The 20,227-nt window shown below is 35.0% G+C and overlaps 1 long non-coding RNA gene across 7 annotated transcripts in view; it reads right to left on the bottom strand.

Moving 5' to 3' along the window:
• Window positions 1–20,227, bottom strand: part of LOC112923172 (uncharacterized) — an 895,045-nt gene that overhangs the window by 540,918 nt on the left and 333,900 nt on the right. The gene's annotated exons all lie outside the window — the stretch shown is intronic.

Here is a 20,227-nt window from a genome sequence, read left to right as displayed (position 1 = left end):
TCAAATATCCAGAGTGCCAGGGTCCGTTTCTGTTGCATGTTGTTTCTACTAATTGCAGCTGATGTCATCTAGACTCCTTGTAAACCTTATTACCTTTGGTTGTTCATTAAATGTTTATTTGAAAAATTACTTTTGGAAATAATTTCATATCCAGGAAGTGATATATTCCTTCAAAGAGAAACTGTACTTCCTTCTGCCAACCATGTAAATGTGGTAGCCTTGTTTTAATCAAGGCTTGAGGTTTGGTGGATCATGAGCATGACCACTCAGAGCATATTTCATGTTTCCTATTCCAGACAGCAACCTTTCAGGGACCCAGGCTGGCACAGGGGTATTTCCCTTTGAGAGAGACTGAACTTTTTTTTTTTAATTTTTTTTTATTTTTATTTATTTATGATAGTCACAGAGAGAGAGAGAGAGAGAGAGGCAGAGACACAGGCAGAGGGAGAAGCAGGCTCCATGAACCGGGAGCCCGATGTGGGATTTGATCCCGGGTCGTGGGATTCGATCCCGGGTCTCCAGGATCGCGCCCTGGGCCAAAGGCAGGCGCTAAACCGCTGCGCCACCCAGGGATCCCGAGACTGAACTTTAATCTCTGCTTCATACTCTACCAAAATTCCAGCTTTACAACTTAGCTGCTTATCATAGCCGCAAATCAACTGTGGCATATCTCTTCCAAATCTAATGTTCTTTCTGTTCTTGGTCTGGTGTTTCCTTACTATCTTAACAATTACATGATCCATTTGAGAAGATTTTTTGCATTTCTTCCATTTTTAAAAAATCCTCTTTTTAGTATAATTGTTCTGCATTGCCAACCCATCATTATAAGAAACAGAAGTCTCCCCACACTTAATTCCAAATTGTTTGAAATTAAATTTATTCCCAGTTGTGATTATTATTTTACTATTACAAATGATGCCATCATGAACATTTCTTTGAATATGCTTGTGTTCTTCTGGTTATTTCCTTAATATTCCTACAAATAAATTAATCCACAATAATTGTTGTGTTCAAATAGTATGTGCTTTAAGGCCTTGACATGAATAACCCATTTATCATCTGGAAAGAATCTATGTTTATTCTCCCTTAAGTTTTTCACCAGAAAGTAACTTCTTCCCACCTCCCCTCCACATGCCACATACATGGACATTTACACATATAACTAGGTAATGATTTTTTTCATTTTTGGCAGCTTAAAGGGAATATACATGTATATATAAATCTTCTTTTAATGTGTTTACTTATCTCACTTGAGATTAAGCATATGTTCATGTTTATTGAACACAAGTAATTCTTTATTTGTGAATTAGTTAATCAAAATTTTAATCATACAATGGATAGTCAATAGACAATTTTATTCCAACTTGCACTACTAAAGATTAGCAAATACAAATTACGTAATTATATAAAAATAAAATTAAACATAGTCAATAAAGGAAAAATAGCAAGAAAATATGAGGTTTAAATAAAGCAGAAGACTAGAATTAAGTATTCATAGCAAGAATTAGCATATTATGGCCTAGGGGCCAAATCTGACTTGGAGCCTACTTTTATAAAGTTTTATTGAAACACGACCATACACATTCATTTCTACATTGTCACTGCCTGCTTGCAGCTAATCAGAGCTGAGGAGTTGTTATAGATACTGTACTGCCAGCAGTGCCTAAACTACAAGGATCAGATTGGTCTTAATCCCCTCTAAAGTGAAGCTCTAGCAACATTTGTACTATCTATTACAACCCTCATTATGATTATTGCCACTGATATGGATATTACTTAACATTGTTTTATAATTATATATGAAAGATAAATAAGCAGCATAGCTATTAAAGAGAAGAACAAAACTATTTTCTGCACCAAATATGAAGACATACAAGAAAGTAGGAAAAAAATGTAGAATTAATAATTCAGTCATTGAGTAGAATTATAACAATAATCCATCCCCTTCCTTTACTTCATCCTTAACTGGTTAGAATATGATATTAGAGAAAATTTCTTTATAATAGCCAAAACACATAGGCTATCTAAGAAAAAACTAAGGAATTCTGTAGTTCCTTTATAAAAGGAAACTTCAAAATGAATAAAGAGATGAACCAAGTATAAATTGTGAAAGATTTAAAAAGTTAATATAGCAATACTTTTGAAGGACAGAATTTGAAACAATTTCAGATTTTTTAAAATAATTTTTTAAAAATAATAATTCTATTACCTGACAGATGAATTTAAATTATGACAAATGCACAAATTTGAAAGCTAGCAAATTTTGGGGTGGGGGGAAATGAGTGAAAGAGAGCACTAGCCCTATCAGATATTAAAATATATAAAATCTGCAATAATTAAAACTGGTGATAGGATTAACAAGTCATTCAGTGGACAAAGAAACAATACTAGCAAAAGGCCTTAGGATATACAAGTACCTAGCAAATGAAAAAAGATGCAGAAGAAACTAAGGATTGATTAATCACTATTGTGACTTAGACAAAAACGAAGTTTAGAGCATCATCTTCTCAGAACATAAATCAATATAAAGTCCAGAAGGACGGAATAATTAAAAATAAAAATGAGGTAGTGGTTGCTAAAGATTTGTTCTTCTATGAAAGGCTGAGCATGTGACAATTTAGATAACCTGATTCTCTCTTAACTGAGCCTGGCACATAACAGGAGCTCAACAAATGTGTTGGGTGAACTAGTAAATATACTTACTCATTTATAACTAATAAATCAACCAATTAAACTGCATCTACAAAATCTTCATTAATCATATCTTGTTGAGCTCTGAAGCCAAATTGGAAGTCAAAAAGCATGGGGTAGATTTTTGATCAAAATCTAGGTTGTGGGAAGCCTGGGTAGCTCAGCAGTTAAGCGTCTGCCTTCAGTCCAGGGCATGATCCTGGAGTCCCAGATTGAGTCCCACATCGGGCTCCCTGCATGGAGCCTGCTTCTCTCTCTGCCTATGTCTCTACCTCTCTCTCTCTCTCTCTCTCTCTCTCTCTCTGTGTCTCTCATGAATAAATAAATATTTTTTTAAAAATTAAACTATTTAAAAATCTAGGTTGCAACAAAGACCATAAAGAGATTTTTAAGATAAGGTATTTTATATTATATTCTGTAGGATTTAGTAATATGCCATATTTGAAATCACCAACTATGATTTGAAATTCCCAGTTTTAACAATGAGTTACAGAATTCAATAGCATATATTCTAATATCAATACAGATAGCATTAGGATCATATATATCTCCATTTCCTTTAAAAATTCCTCCATCAATATTTACATTAAAAGAACAATGGCTGTTTCCCAATTCCTTTGGAGCTCTGCCTCCATACTTTAAGCCTTCCATGAAATGAGTGAATGTTGAAAATTATAAATCTTTAGCTTTCATCTTGCTACTACTTCCTTCAGATTATAGACATACAGCATTTTTGCCAATATGATTTCTTGGTATTTATTTGTCCATTTAAAAAAAGCAGTAGCAAGAGCTTAATATGTTCTAGACACTGAATAAAGTAATCTCACAAACATTGTGTGATTTTGGCTATTTTTATTAACTTCCAAGCTCAGCTAATCAATATTGAATATAAACATTTCTTCATATAAATAAAACAATCTGGGTCATAGTAGTATCTAGAAACTATACTGGTTCTACAAAATTACTAAGAATTTGAAATACTGACTATTATCAGTTTTCAATGGTGATCTGCAATCATCATTAATTCATAATTTCAAATCAACCCACCAAAATTTAAACAAGTTAAGTATTATCTCAGCTGGAATGTAAGTATAACTTTCATTTAAATTACTAGGTTTTTTTTTACTTACCATATTCTTACTGTACAGTTTTGTATTATATATCTAGGATGGTGCACAGTATATACTTAATTTATCATCTCCTCATAATTATCCCCCTCCCCCAGTTTCTTTCCAGTTGTTACTCTTTTCTGTACTGATACCAATTTTCTGACATTTTTCCAATATTGAACTGCCTAGGAACTTATGCGATGTTCATGCAAGGTGCAATTGCTCAGGGCAGAGTTTTTACCAAGGTAGTTGGATCCACAAAACATCAGGTGGGGAAGATGGTTTGGACAAAGGTCCTGCAGTATATCATATTGGTCTATTCTGGTAGGTCTCTCTTTCTCTAAAGAAATTACACTGCACTAAACTAAGGGGGTTGAGGAGATGTTGTGGATAAGGGAAGTGATTAGAGGGACTAGGATGTGAAAAAAACAGAGAATAAAGAAAGTAAAAATCATTAATGACTAATACTTTAACTATTTAAATAATGTTTAATGATAAATGTTCCCTAGACTTTTCCTTGCTAACCTCTTATCCACTTCCCTTATCCACAACATCTCCTCAACCCCCTTAGTTTAGTGTAGTGTTACGTATTTGATAAATATTTGTCAAATAAATGAATTTAGGAGATCTAAGGCAGTCAAGTGAAAATGGTTATTAAGAAACAGGTTGCCATAGTGGTTAAAAGTGGTCTCTGGGAACTAATGGTCTAGATTCAAATCCCATCTACACATTTACCACTTACCACCTCAAGCAAGTTCTGAACCTTTGTGTGCCTCAGTATCTTTATCTGTAAAATGGGGGGGAGGGGGTAGCAATCTTACCTACTTCAAAAGGTTATTATGATGATTACATAAGTTAATACACATAAGTATTTGGGATTGGTATCACATATATGCTGTCTTATTTTTTAATAGACTTCTCAATCTTCCTTTAATTAAAACAAAAAAAGTCTAATTCCTCTATACAACTGATTTGCCTATCATTTCTGGAGGAAGATGATTGGGTCCTTACAGGTTCATTCTGCCTTCACTTTCCTAACATTTTATGGAAACCACGTTTTTTGAAATGAATTGTTTGCTCTGGGCTAAAATGGAGATACAAAGAAGGCAAAATGTAGTGGTACGTGAACTAATGGAAGAGTACATTTACTGAAGCAAGTGAGCAAATGGACCAGAAAATTATGTAAAGTGAGTTACAAAATACTCTATTTAGACTAGTGCATAAAACATGGGGTGAGAGAGTTAGAAGATTTAGGTTGGAGGCCCAACTCTGACACTTAGTAACTCCTTTACTTTGCACAGGTTAACATTTCTGGAATTCATTTTGTTTTTCATATGTCAATATGTCATAAACTTCACAGGGCCCATGTAGCAGTGAAAAAGACAATGAAGTCAAAACATATAAACTAAAATGCTAGTCTATATTCTAAATTCTGAATGCTTTATATAAGGTATACTTGTCCTTTTCTTTCAAATTCTATTTAATTGATTCCCCAACTAATCTTGAAACAATACTAAATCTATTTAAATATTGTTCCTAACTCTTTTTAGACATATTATTTGCTGCACTATATTACAAATACTAGAGTTAATAGACTATAGACTGCAGTTCTGTGAATCCAATTGTTATATTTCTTTACATAAGTCATTCATTTTTAATTAAACTTCTGGTCTGCAAACATATTACAGCACTTCAAAACAGAATGATTTTAGTGGTGTTTGATTTTCTTTGTCATGCATTAAATTGTATCAACTCTTGATGAATAGCACAATCCAATAGGAACAGGAAGGCAATCTGTGAACATGTTATAGTACCTCTGTTCATGCATCCAACAACTGCACACCTATGAAGTACCAGGCTCTGTACTAGTGGCTGGGAACCTAATCATAGACAAGATTATCCTGGCCCTGCCCTGCACAGAATACAATCTAGTGAAGAAGATGTGTAATTATACAAGATGGTATGAAAATCTGTAAGAATAAATGTTATAAAAAGTCACTACAAAGCATCTTCAGAAGCTAAAGGAAAGATAAATTGGCCAAAAAATAAAAATCAAGGAGAGTAGCTGGAAGAAGTGATTTCATGCCAATACTTGAAGACAATTAGTCAGGGGGAAATAGTGATTATGTGATAGAGTATAGCACATTTTAAAAAAGTAAAATACCCAGGATATTGGTAATATAAAAAGTGGTAGAGACATCATAAATAAGAAAGTATGACAGATCGTATAGTTCCTATAGAGCAAGCTCAGAAACAGTAGAAATCCATTGAAATATATTAAACAAGAGAATGGCCTGATTAGATTTATTTTAGGAGGCTAGCTTCCACTGCTTTATAAAGCATGCATTGCTTTACAAAAGTTTTCTAAAAGCAAGATAGTTGTGAGAGACCACCTGGAATTCTACTGCTGTTTGGCTTGGGCAAGGGTAACGTGCTGTGAAAAACTTAATTATAGTGGAGAAGTGTCTGAATTTTGATGATTCTCTCACTGATTCATTCAGCCATTCATTTACCAGTACTGATTAAGAATCTGCTTGGTTAGGCAGTGAGCCATTGCTGTGGATGTTGCCTTAGAGAAGACATGTGTGCCTTCATTTGTATATATCTAACAGGTAGAAATGCCTAGTTTGCCATTTGAGAAATGAAATGGTTTCTTCCCTCATACCTTTCACCAAAATATATTTCCAACCAACTGCAGATGTCCAATAGATCACTGAGGAAGTGGGTTTGGAATTCAGGAGAGAGGTCTGGTACTGATATACAGAGCGGAGTAGGAAGTCCTCAGCATACAGGTGACAATGGAAGATGATTTTAAGTAGAGAAGGCACAGTGACAAAGGGGAGGAAACAGGGTGAAAGAGTGAGGAATACCAGGGGCACCTGAGTTGCTCAGTTGGTTGGGCGTCTGTCTTCAGCTCCGGTCGTGACCCCAGGGTCCTGGGATCGAGCCCTACATCAGGCTCCCAGCTCAGGGAAGAGCCTGCTTCTCCCTCTCCCATTCTCCCTGCTTGTGTGCTCTCTCTCTCTCTCTCTCTCTCTCTCTCATAAATAAATAAAAGCTTTAAAAAAAAAGAGTGAGGAATGCCAGTATTTCGGAAAATGGGAGTAGAAATCAGCCTTTAAAAACAGATGTGAAGGTGTCCCGGCATTTCATTGCATCTGTATCTTTGGGGTAAATCCCCAACAGTGCAATTGCTGGGTCGTAAGGAAGGTCTATTTTTAACTATTTGAGGAACCTCCACATAGTTTTCCAGAGTGGCTGCACCAGTTCACATTCCCACCAACAGTGTAAGAGGGTTCCCTTTTCTCCACATCCTCTCCAACATTTGTTGGTTTCCTGCCTTGTTAATTTTCCCCATTCTCACTGGTATGAGGTGGTATCTCATTGTGGTTTTGATTTGTATTTCCCTGATGGCAAGTGATGCAGAGCATTTTCTCATGTGCAGGTTGGCCATGTCTATGTCTTCCTCTGTGAGATTTCTCTTCATGTCTTTTGCCCATTTCATGATTGGGTTGTTTGTTTCTTTGGTGTTGAGTTTAATAAGTTCTTTATAGATCTTGGAAACTAGCCCTTTATCTGATACGTCATTTACAAATATCTTCTCCCATTCTGTAGGTTGTCTTTTAGTTTTGTTGACTGTATCCTTTGCTGTGCAAAAGCTTCTTATCTTGATGAAGTCCCAATAGTTCATTTTTGCTTTTGTTTCTTTTGCCTTCGTGGATGTATCCTGCAAGAAGTTACTGTGGCTGAGTTCAAAAAGGGCGTTGCCTGTGTTCTTCTCTAGGATTTTGATGGAATCTTGTCTCACATTAGATCTTTCATCCATTTTGAGTTTATCTTTGTGTATGGTGCAAGAGAGTGGTCTAGTTTCATTCTTCTGCATGTGGATGTCCAATTTTCCCAGCACCATTTATTGAAGAAACTGTCTTTCTTCCAATGGATAGTCTTTCCTCCTTTATCGAATATTAGTTGACCATAAAGTTGAGGGTCCTCTTCTGGGTTCTCCACCCAGATGTTTATAGCAGCAATGGCCACAATAGCCAAACTGTGGAAGGAGCCTCAGTGTCCCTCGAAAGTTGAATGGATAAAGAAGATGTGGTTTATGTATACAATAGAATATTACTCAGCCATTAGAAATGACAAATACCCACCATTTGCTTCAACGTGGATGGACCTGGAGGGTATTATGCTGAGTGAAGTAAGTCAATCGGAGAAGGACAACATTATATGGTCTCATTCATTTGGGGAATATAAATAATAGTGAAAGGGAATATAAAGGAAGGGAAAAGAAATGTTGGGAAATATCAGGAAGGGAGACAGAACATAAAGACTCCTAACTCGGGGAAATGAACTAGGGGTGGTGGAAGGGGAGGAGGGCGGGTGTTGGAGGGGAATGGGTGACGGGCACTGAGGTGGACACTTGACGGGATGAGCACTGGGTGTTTTTCTGTATGTTGGTAAATTGAACACCAATAAAAATTAATTAAAAAAAAAAGAAAAAGAAAATAAATAAGGGAGACAGAACATAAAGACTCCTAACTCGGGGAAACGAACTAGGGGTGGTGGAAGGGGGGAGGAGGGCGGGTGTTGGAGGGGAATGGGTGACGGGCACTGAGGTGGACACTTGACGGGATGAGCACTGGGTGTTTTTCTGTATGTTGGTAAATTGAACACCAATAAAAATTAATTAAAAAATAAATAAATAAAAATTAAAAAAATAAAAAAATAAGACGTGAACTATAAAAAAAAAAAAAAAGAAAATAAATAAATTTATTAAAAAAAAACAAAAGCAAAAACAAATGTGAAGTCATGGCCAAAACTGAAAGGAGGACTCCTAAAAGCCAAATAAAGAGTTTCAAAAAGTAGAGTGTGTAATGGTGTCAAATGCAATGGAGAAGTCAAAGGTAAGAATTTTCTATAATACTGGATTTAGGGCAGCCCGGGTGGCTCAGCAGTTTAGCGCTGCCTTCAGCCCAGGGCGTGATCCTGGAGACCCAGGATGGAGTCCTACGTCAGGCTCCCTGCATGGAGCCTGCTTCTCCCTCCGCCTGTGTCTCTGCCTCTCTCTCTCTCTCTCTCTCTCTCCTCTCTCTGTCTCTCATGAATAAATAAATAAATAAATAAATAATAAATAAATAAATAAAATCTTTTTTAAAAATACTGGATTTATTGGAATAAAATCTACTATGACTATGTGGAAAACATATCTGGAAGATATTTGACACAAATATCATAACTAGATGGCTGTTTCCACAATTGTTTTCCACCCCAGATATGCTCTAGTGTGTCCACATCCCGTATGAAGACTGGCACCTAGAAATGAACAGGATTCCAGTTACAATCTGACCTGCATGGAATATGGTAGAGCCATCACCTCTTCAATCTATAATTTTTACTTTATTAGATAATGACATGACCAGAATTCTGATTAGCTTCTGTGGTAAGGACAGGTTGGTTTATGGGAAGTTGAATCTCACTATAACTCATTGGTGTCTGCTACCTGTTATTCACTGAATCTTTTGTCGATTTGTGCTCTTTTTCTATGATCCTTCACTTGTAAGTTGTCATTTTAATCCTAATAAAATATTTTTTAAAAGATTTTATTTATTTATTCATGAGAGACAGAGGGAGAGGAAGAGGGAGAAGCAGGCTCCCTACAGGAAGCCTGATGCGGGAGTCAATCCCAGGACCTCAGGATCATCACCTGAGCCAAAGACAGATGCTTAACCACTGAACCACCCAAGTGCCCCCCAATCAAATCTTTTTATTATAGATTCAATTCATTGTTCAACCTAAGACTTTTTGAAGAAATAACCTATTCATTTAACAAATGCTCAGTGCTTTTCATTATGGCGGAAACCAGACTGACACCATATTATACAAATTGACATGATAACCACTCTGCAACCTGAAACCTTCTTAAGCACAGCCACCATCTCCCTTTAACACACACACACATTCTCTCTCTCTGTTTAACCAGACCACATCCTTAGGGCATAACATTTGATTTGCTCTAGAAAAATGACTATGATTCTCCAGGTGGTCTCTGGACACCCCAGCTCACAGCCATTAGCACCATAAAGGTAGGTCTTACAGGAAGTGGGGTTGCAGACATATATTCCTCTTGTAGTGCCCAAGCCTCTTTTCTGTCACTAAGCCCTCTTAATAAAACATTTCTTGTCAAGCTGGAGTTCTTAACTTTTAGTTTAGTCTTACAACTCCTTCCGCCTTTGGAAGTCGTTTTTGCAAATACCTCCTTTTTATGGACAACTATGCTAAGCAATGACTAATTTTTTTGTTTAGCTTACTTTCTAACGTCTGGAAGTGATTCATATGCCACTCATTGTTCATCCAAATCATTAATGAAGATATTGACCAAGGGATAACCAAGGATGGAGCCCATAGCACCCCATCAAGGATCACCTTTCCTTCAGACATCAATCCATTAAGAAATATATTTAGCATATAATAATAAAAAGCATATTTAGGATATAATCCCTCAACAATAAGTAACAAACTTGCCCGCTTATGCTATCACATAAGCTACATGTTTCCAGACTGTTCAATAGTTAACATTAGACACTCTCAAATGCCTTGGTGGATAGTCATTGAGTTACACAAGTTCTTTCATGTTTCTTTCATTGACCTGCCTAGTGAATTCAGCAAAGAAAGGTAACGGCTATAACATTTAGTAGGACTTGACCCAAGGTAGTTCACAGTAGTTATCATTTTATTTTCTGTATACTCATGAATTATTTTAGATAATATATATAATGCCTTAAAGTCAAAAATGTAGGTCACTGGCCTATAGTTTGTAGATTTGCCCTTTCTTTCTCAATTTGGAAAAACAATTGGAACTCCAAACTACCAACACTTCTGTTTTCTACAATAATACTACTTGCCAATTCTATCAGTGTTCTGGGATTTAACTCATCCAGAAAACATAAACATATTTAGATTATCTATTTGCTCACACAAATATGTTTAATTTTCATAGGCTTAAATTTTCTCTAAGTGGATTCTCTTACTCATTTCTTCCACTCCTTCTCCCCGCGCCACCCCCCCCACCCCCGCCCTGCCGCAAAAAAAACAAAAATGGAGTAAACTGAGGGTTTCTACATCTTCTCTCTGCTATGGTACTTTATATTACAGGTCCCTACTAACCCATACCATCCTTTTTGTGATGTTGAGGCATTTTATCTACAGTCCATTTAGAAAAATACAAAAAATATTTTACATTAAAATACACTTGAACCCAAGTTTCAGATATTTTTCCTAAGTTGCTTCTGTTTCAGAACAGTTTTTGTTATTGTCAGGAATAAGTTGAATATTCCTGATGGAATTATTGGGAAGACTACGTTATCTATTATTCAGTAGGCTTGCTTGAGCTTCTCAAAACCATTGCTCTGGATAATTAATAAATAAACCTGCCAATAAGATAATTCATGTGGAACCAACAACAAAGTAAATACATTTATTTGCCAAAATTTTCTAGCAGGAGCATTATTAAAAGAGACTCTATTATTTTCTTTTTTTTATTATTTGATGCTTAGGCTTAGGATCCAGGTTACCTAGTCCATCAAATAAAATACCTCTTTTCTGTTACAGTCATCATAAGAGGACAGAGTGCAGCATTATTAAAAAGTGGTTCATTGCTTGTTATGGCAATACACCTTTGAAGGGCATAGAAATTATTTTAATTGGATAAATTAGATGTTCTTTGTGTCCATATGGAGTGTTGAATTTAATGATTTGGTTGAATGGATGTCAGTGTTTCTGTTCAATCTTTCAATTAAACTAATATTAATCTTACATTTTCTAAAGAAAGCTTAATAGCACAAGATAACTATGATATCTCTGGGACATACAGTAAGGTCACTGGATATAAATGAGCCCACATTGTTTTTCTGAATAATTCTGTAGCAAAAAGAGAAGCTGGGAAATTATAGCTATACTAGCTTTTTTCCCATTAATCTCTTCAGACCAACATTGAAAGATCTATGTCTCTCTTTTGTCACATTGTTATACCTGGCACTCAGTTACACTACTTCATAAGGATCATCTGTAAAATCATCAGTTAATTTCTTGTTTGGTCTGTTTTAACCCACAAAAATCAAGAGAGCCTTTCAATGAATGTTTTCCTATATCTGGAGGGTCTATTACAAATTAGAATGCCTTTATTTGTTTTTCAAAACTAATTTGATGTGACTAACATAAAGTTTTAATCACATATCATCATGCTAAAAAACAGACTGGGCATGGGTTTTCTTTAAGAATCATATGAAAATACAAAGTCATAAAATGCTGAAATTGTTTTACATTGCTCATAACATCACAAGATTTTGAGATGTTTCAATTTGAAAATGATTGGGATTCTAGGATAATGATTCAGAGGCTGCAAAATTACAAGGATATTTCAGCACTTCTGTGAGCATTTCCATTCAGAGGTGATCAACCAGCATGACTCACTGAGCAATTTGCCTGGTATGTGTAGGAAAGCTTTGTTCTTTCAAACTGAAGACATCTCAAAAATATGAGCAAACTCCAATAATTTTAAATTGCAATGTATACCATATATGTCCAGAAATCCAATTCATTCCCTAAATAAAAACATTACAACTTTTAAAATATTAAAGACCTATGTACAACAGAACAATCTATCCCTTCTAATTCGAATGTCAAAGGACTCTAGCCATTATTTCTCCTACCCTGGGATTTTCTTAGATAAGAAATTGTTCTGATCATCAAAAACAAAAATATATATATTTCTTTTAAATTTTTCTTGGGTTATTACCCGAAAGTTATCTCTGAATTTCTTTCCAAGCATCCCATGATCTTTCAAAGCCATTCTGAATTTAGACAAATTGTGTATACTGGTATATAAACATACAAACTATGTCTTTTAAAAAGTTGTATTTGGAAATAGAAGTAAGTGTTTAATAAATATGTATATAATTCCTCTGGGCCTATTTATACATCTATAAAATGGGAATAATAATGTCTACCTTAAAAGCTTGTGGAGTTCACATAATGTAGACTACAACTGCCTGATACGTAGCAGATGTATAGTAAATGCTATTTTGATGTCATCATCATTACCCTAATAATAATCATTGCCAACCTGAAGTTTCATTGGAAACATTTGGTTCCAACTGTAGTTCTAACACAAACTTGATCATCTTGAGCAGATTTACTCACATTTTGGGGCCTCATCATAAAATGTTAACAGTGGTTTTATCTGGATTGTGGATTTTTTTCTACTTCATTTGTTTCCTTTTTCTCAACTATGTTATATGGTTTTTACATTGATTACACATTATTTACATAAAACAAGATCCAAGATCATGTACTATATGGCTAAGCATGCAGGCACCTGTGTATTTACAACTGTATTCAAAAGCAATGAAGAGACAATTGTATGATATTTCTGAGGAACTGAATACAGAAATCAGCATCTAGAGAGACTCAGAAGTTATATGAGATACAGATGATAAATGCAGATTATGAAACATCTCATGAGTCATAAAATCCTTCTACACTCTCAGGCCAATGTGAGTTGAAAAGGAGGCCTCTTGTCCCTAAAGTTCCCCGACTGTTATATCTCCTGTGTCCAGGACAAAACATCTGAGGCATAGCTGGTGCTCAAACACTTTTGTTGAATGAATGGCCTGGATGTGTGCTGGTATTCCAAGTCAGTTAGAGGCTCAGCTATGGAGTAAAATTGGACTGGAGAATGAGACTTGGGTAAAGATAATCTAACCTAGGTCTTTACCCTAATTCCACTTTTCTTAAATCGTAAAGTCCATTATCCCTACAACTGTATGGATAAATAAGTGGAACTGAAAGAGAAGAAGGTAGTCCTAACTGGCTCACACGTTCAATAGAGGTGAAAGAGCTTACATAGGGAAGTAGAATAACAGAACCTGGCTTAAGCCTCTTGACCTAAGTCATGTTCCCCAATCCAATTTCCCCTGTAGTGGGGATTATCAGGCACATGTACAGTAATTAATACACTGCTCCTTTTCCCCCTTAGATTATTGTTCTTCAACAAATTGTTCTCTTTGAAAGGAAGCCCAGAGGAAAGACACCAGTTACTGGCAGGCCTTGAATTTCAACAGGTATTATAAAAGCACCAAGACAGAAATTCAGGTTAGGGGTAGAATAATTAACTGGAAATAATCTCTGGAGTGGGTCAAGACAGAGTTTTAAAAAGTGGGTAGAAGAAATCAGATAAAGACAAAGGTAAAGACTTTTCTGCTAAAAGTACCTTAACAAAGTGAGAGACAAAGCACCATGTGAACAGGGAAACAACAAGCAGGTCTAAAATGCTAAAGAATAATTTAGAAGGATAAGAAAGAAAACTAGTGAGGCTGACACAAGTCAAATCATGAAAAGCTTTGAATGCCAAACAAGTGAGCCTAGCATCCTCTATGAACAATGAAAAAACATTAGAGAAATCTAAAAAGAAAGAGAATATCAGTGGTTTGATGGGAGATAAATAAAGCTGAAAATAGGGAGATCAGTTTGGAGACTACAATAGTCAATGACAAAAAAATTACTAAATTTGAGTAACAAAATATAAAAAAATGATGACTGCACCCATACATATTGAATCACTTTTGACAAATTTGAAGTACCATTCCTTGAAACCTTTGAATTTAATTTAAAAGGAAACTGAAAAGACATGATTCTAAACAATATTTAGAATCACATAGAACGTGGCTTCTGTGAGTTCATTGGACTACATTGTCATCATGATGAAAACTAAGGTTAGAGAAATTGTAGACTTTGGACTCAGCCAAAAACTAGAAATTTCACTGAGGTAGAGTGACCAAAATGTCAAGACAAATCACTGCAAAGAAAGATGAGATATCCAATGCAACCCTAAAGGGATCTAATAGTTGCTGTTCCACACTTTTATCAAACGACACAATATGATAGACAGTCCAATCTGTGGCATAATTGTGACATCCTCTGACTCCCATTCATTCTTGTGTTCCTTTGTATGAGACCTGAAATATCCATGGACAAACATTGGTATGCTATGGATCAATTTAAGAGCATGTATGTTTACGCTCTTAGGAATAGAAACATAAAAGAATCAGTATAATTACCTGGATTTTATTTGATAGATATGAATACAAAATCCAGTTTACTTATTTGGTCAGAGCCTAAGTTATGTAAAACTGCTGATGCGCCTCTGAAGATCACAACCAGTCTCCATTTCTTCATTTCCCATGTATAGGTCTGTATCTATTTGTGAATTTGTTTTGTTTTATTTTATGACTTGTTACAAACAAGAGTTGAGTCTATTTTTCTATACACAGCATAAACTTCACCATTCTTAAGAATATTTTGTTTAAGAAGCAGCTTCATATTAAACACTAATAAACAGTTTGACTCGTGAAAGTAAATCTCAGGTTTTGAAATAAAACCATTAGAGTAAATCAACTAAATTTTTAAATTGAAATTTCATAACAATTATATCATTTACATTTTATAATTTGTCACAAGAAATCAAAGACTTGAGAAAATAATATAATTTCCTAATATAATATAGGTTAGAATTCAGTTTCTGAAAGAACAAGAAATGCCAACTCTAGAATTTCTCCAAATTTTTATTAATTGCTAAATTTACAGTCTATATTTCCCAAAAGGGTGGAATATTTTACACAATTGTTTTATGCAAGATTCACAATATATAAAATTTCTACTGTCTCCAAACTGCTTTAAAAACAATACAAAACTATCTTAGACACATATACATTGGTTGCAAGCTACTCATTGAGAACTGACTAAAAACTCTTAATAAACATTTCATTCATTAAGCAATTCATTCCTTAGAAATAAATACACCATATTTTCTGCATTTCCACCTGCCTCTAATTCATCATTGTAAATCTTCATGGAATTTTTGATGGTCTGTTATCATTTATTGTTATTTCATTATTTCCTTTAAATCATAATCTTTACCAATAATTTCATTTCTTACTGGAGAAGTATTGCAAACTTACCCCTAGGTATTTTTTTCATGGATAAATAGAAATGGGTCAAACACTGATAGCTAAGCTGGGTGAAAGACTGATTATCTGTGATTTTTTTTTTACATGTGATAGTAGTGTAATGGGATATGGTTTTCTTCCAAAATCTCAGAGTCAAAAAGATCAAATAATTTAATTGTTCAAGATTATATGCTACTTTTCTTCCACATATAAATATGAAATCACAAATATAACAGCTAAATATGCACTTAAATTAATTAAAACATCCAATATTAAATTATATTGTACACTATGTTGCTCTCATAAAATCTAAAAATCCTACTCCCCATCCTATAGCAATATTTGTAATACCTTTAGATTATTTCTTTTAAAAAAAGACAAGAAAGCATTTCTACACAGCTAATAAGCAAAAAAAAAATCTGTGTAAGTTGGAAAGCATGAGTATATAAATAGCAACCTTATATGATTTAAGTCATCAACAATCAATCATTCATATTTATTGAACATCTATTATGTGTAAATCATTGTTTCATAGCTGAGACTTGGGAGAACCTTGACCAAATCAATAATTCAACTGTGAAAAACAAGCCCAGAGGTGTACCAATTCTTTCTAGTTTTCTATAGCCTAGATTTACACTCATGCTATTAAACTGGCCCCTGGCGTTATGAGATTTAATTAATCCACTAATTCTAAAATTACAATAAGATCTGTATGTTATAAAATATTTGCTAGGGATGCATCTACAGTGTTTCATTCATAATCTAATCTTAAAAATCCCCTTGCATGCCACAGTTAATAGATGCCCTGATCTTTCAGAGACAAGATACACTAGTCATTGCTGGCTCCCCTCAATTGATTTAGTCATTCGAGGTTTATGAATATTATGGTTCCTGTCTCTCTGTGAACCATGATTCTAACTATACTTAATTCCTTGATTCCTCTCAGGTTATTCATACACATTTTATCTACTACAGAGTAGCTTGATTAATCATCTTGATTAATTTACACATGGTCTATATCAATTCTCCAAAGATCACTCATGTGGCTTGATTCAACCATACTGTTGACCAAGCACCACAAAAGAAAAAGAAACCTGTTTATTTTCATGTTGTAAATCAAAAATTCAAAATATAAGAATCACACCCAACTTATCATTCCCAAATGTCTTATACTTGGTCCAGAATGTTACTTTAATGTACATTTATACCCTTGAGTTGGATGTGGTTTATAATTAATGCAGTATAAATAGCAACTCCTGGACCATGGTTGAGCTTCATGAGACCCTTAAATTCCTATCTACCTATATCCCATCCAGTGAAAGCTAGAACAGGGTAGGGACACAAGTCATCATCCAAGAAGAATATTTATCTGCAAGATCCGTGTAGCAGCTGTGACCTGAACAAGGTGTCTTCAGTCTACCCCAGTTCCTGACTCTCACTGCTTTCAGGGGATCATCAGAAGAACAGAACTGTGTGTTATGGATATTGCAATAGGGAAGGAGAGTGGTTTATTTCCTCATTAATTCAGCCTAAATACTATTAGCTCCATTGATCTATTTTACTAAAAAGTACAAGTTTTTACATAGGATTTTTCTTTGGTTTAGTCATATTGTGTGCCTCCAATATCCGCCCCCCCTTATCCTTACCCTCAGGAGATGGCTTATTTTTCTAAGATAATAAAAACAATTGGAAACCTTCCATAGGCACTCACTACAATATCAACCTACTCATTTGCATCCAAATACATATACTCTGCCTTCCAAACTTTTTATGGCTAAACTATTTTTGATCCTATTTAATTCTAACACCTTCATCTGTGCATTAGATTCTATCCCTCTCACCTTCTCAAAGACATTATTCCAAAAATTTTCCTCTTTCTCTTGCACCATCATTTTTTTCCTCTTTTGGTTTTTTCCCCTTCAGCACAAAGATATGTTATTTCCCCTTTCTTTAAAAACAAACAAAAGATATGGTCAACTAATGTTTTATAAGGGAGCCAAGAATGCTCACTGGAGAAAACACCCTCTCTTCAATAAATGATGCTGGAAAAATTGGATATTCACATGTAAAATAATGAAACTAGATACTTTTTTACACTACTCACAAAAACTAACCCAAAATAAAGACTTAAATGTAAGACTAGAAATCATAAAACTCCTAGAAGAAACATAGGAAAAGCTCTATGACATGGCTCTTAGCAATGAGTTTTTGGATATGACACTTAAAACCCAAGCAACAAAATTAAAAAACAATAAACAACTGGGACTACATTGAACTAAAAGACTTCTATATAGTGAAAGAAATAATCAACAAAATGAACAGATAACCCGAGGAAAGGAAAACATTGCAAACCATATATCTGATAAGGGATTAATATCCAAAATATATGAAGAATTCATACCACTCAATAGCAAAAGTAACAATAATAATAATCCAATTAAAAATGCCACAGGACCTGAATAGACATTTTTCCAAAGAAGATACAGAAATGGCCAACAGATATATGAAAAGGTGCTTGACGTCACTAATCATAAGGGAAATGCAAATCAAAACAATGACATCTCACTTCATGTCTGTTAAAAGAGCTAACACCAAAAAGACAAAAGAGAACAAATGCTGGCAAGAATGTGAAGAAAAGTAAACCCCTGTGCACTATTGGTGGGATTATAAATTGAAACAACCATTATGGAAAACAGTATGGAGGTTCCTCAGAAAATTAAAAACAGAGCTACCTTATGATCCAGTAATTTCACTTCTGGAAATATATCCAAAGGAAAAGAAAACAAGATATCAAAAGATTCTTCATTCCCCAACCCTATGCTCATAGTATTTACAATGGCCAAGATGTGGAAACAACCCAAGTGTCCAGTAGCAGATGAGTGGATAAGAAAATGTAGTACACACACACACACACACACACACACACACACACACAGGAATATTATTCAGCCATAAAAAAGAAAGAAATCCACGCAGTAACATGGACATCTTTACTTGGATTTCTAATATAAGTCACAACTATAATATATAATAAAATAATCATTCTTTTCAACAAAACTTGCTCTTACTTCATATTTCCCTCATCACAGTGAATGAATGGTAACTCCATCGTTTCAGTTGTTCAAGCCAAAAAAACTTGCCACTTCTATCTGCCACATCCCATAAGCAATCCTTCTATAAATATCAGTAGTTCCATCCTTCAAAATATATGTCATACCTAACTTTTATAACTAGTTATACTGCTAACATTTGGAACCAACCTTAAATATCCCCCATCTAAGATTATTGGAATATTCACTTTGTCTCCTTGCTTCCACTATGGCCCATTAAAGTTTATCCTCAATACAGCGGCCAGGGAAATCCTTTTAAAATAGATCACCTGGCTTCTGGGACGTTGAATTGTGTTCGTCTTCTCCTAATTTAGTGTTTCTTCTCTGACAATATTGTTTACTCATTCTGCTCTTTCTCCCAAACTCTTAATGTTGGTGTGCCACAGAGCTCAGTCTTCAGTTTTCTACTGTTCTCTATACTCCATTAGTGATCTTATCCAATCTGATTCCATATATATTCTATTCAACAATTCCCAAGTTTATATCTCCAGCTTGGCTATATAAATCCAACTGTTTTCCTGGTTGTTCTAGCCAAATATCAATTTTTTTCACAAATTATATCCCAAAATTAGCAATATCAGCATAACCTAAAACTTGCTAAAAATGCAAATTATTTAGCTCATCCAGACCTACCAAATCAGGAACTCTGGATGGGGCCCAGAAATCTCTGGTCAACAAAGTTTCTAGCTGATTCTCCTAGTTTATTCCAGATGTTTGCTTAAGTTTGAGAACCACTGTTCAAAAGAACATGGAGCGTCTTTCTGAGAACCAAAAGAAGTTCAGGGGCAAAAGCTACTTCTTCAATTAAAATTTAAAGTGCTTTGTAGACCACTGAGATAATCATAGCTGCTATTGTTAAAACCTCCCAGGGGTTGAGAGAGTACAGACGTGTTATGGCTAGAGCAGAGTATGTGACACAATGGCCTGAGTTAAAGGACTATTCTGCCATCTTTCCTACATATCATTGAACCATGTATTTCACATCTCTTTCTCCTATGAAATAAGGAAAACAATACTTAGCTCACAGAGGTATTAGGAAGATTGAAGGAGGTTATAACTCTAATATTAGCATATTTAGTATTAGCATATAATATGCACAAATAAATACTGGTTTCTTTTTTTAAGATTTAATTTATTTATCCATGAGAGACAGGAGAGAGAGAGATTGGCAGAGACACAGGCAGAGGGAGAAGCAGGCTCCATGCAGGGAGCCCGATGTGGGACTCATCCCTGGACCCGGGATCACAACTTGAGCCGAAGGCAGGAGCTCAACCACTGAGCCACCCAGGCGTCCCTAAATGCTGGTTTCTGATGA

Source organism: Vulpes vulpes, chromosome 1 (assembly GCF_048418805.1).
Source record: "Vulpes vulpes isolate BD-2025 chromosome 1, VulVul3, whole genome shotgun sequence".
NCBI classification, from domain to species: domain Eukaryota; kingdom Metazoa; phylum Chordata; class Mammalia; order Carnivora; family Canidae; genus Vulpes; species Vulpes vulpes.
The sequence above is the reverse complement of the archived record's forward strand: the minus strand, read 5'-3'. Positions and strand labels throughout refer to the sequence as shown.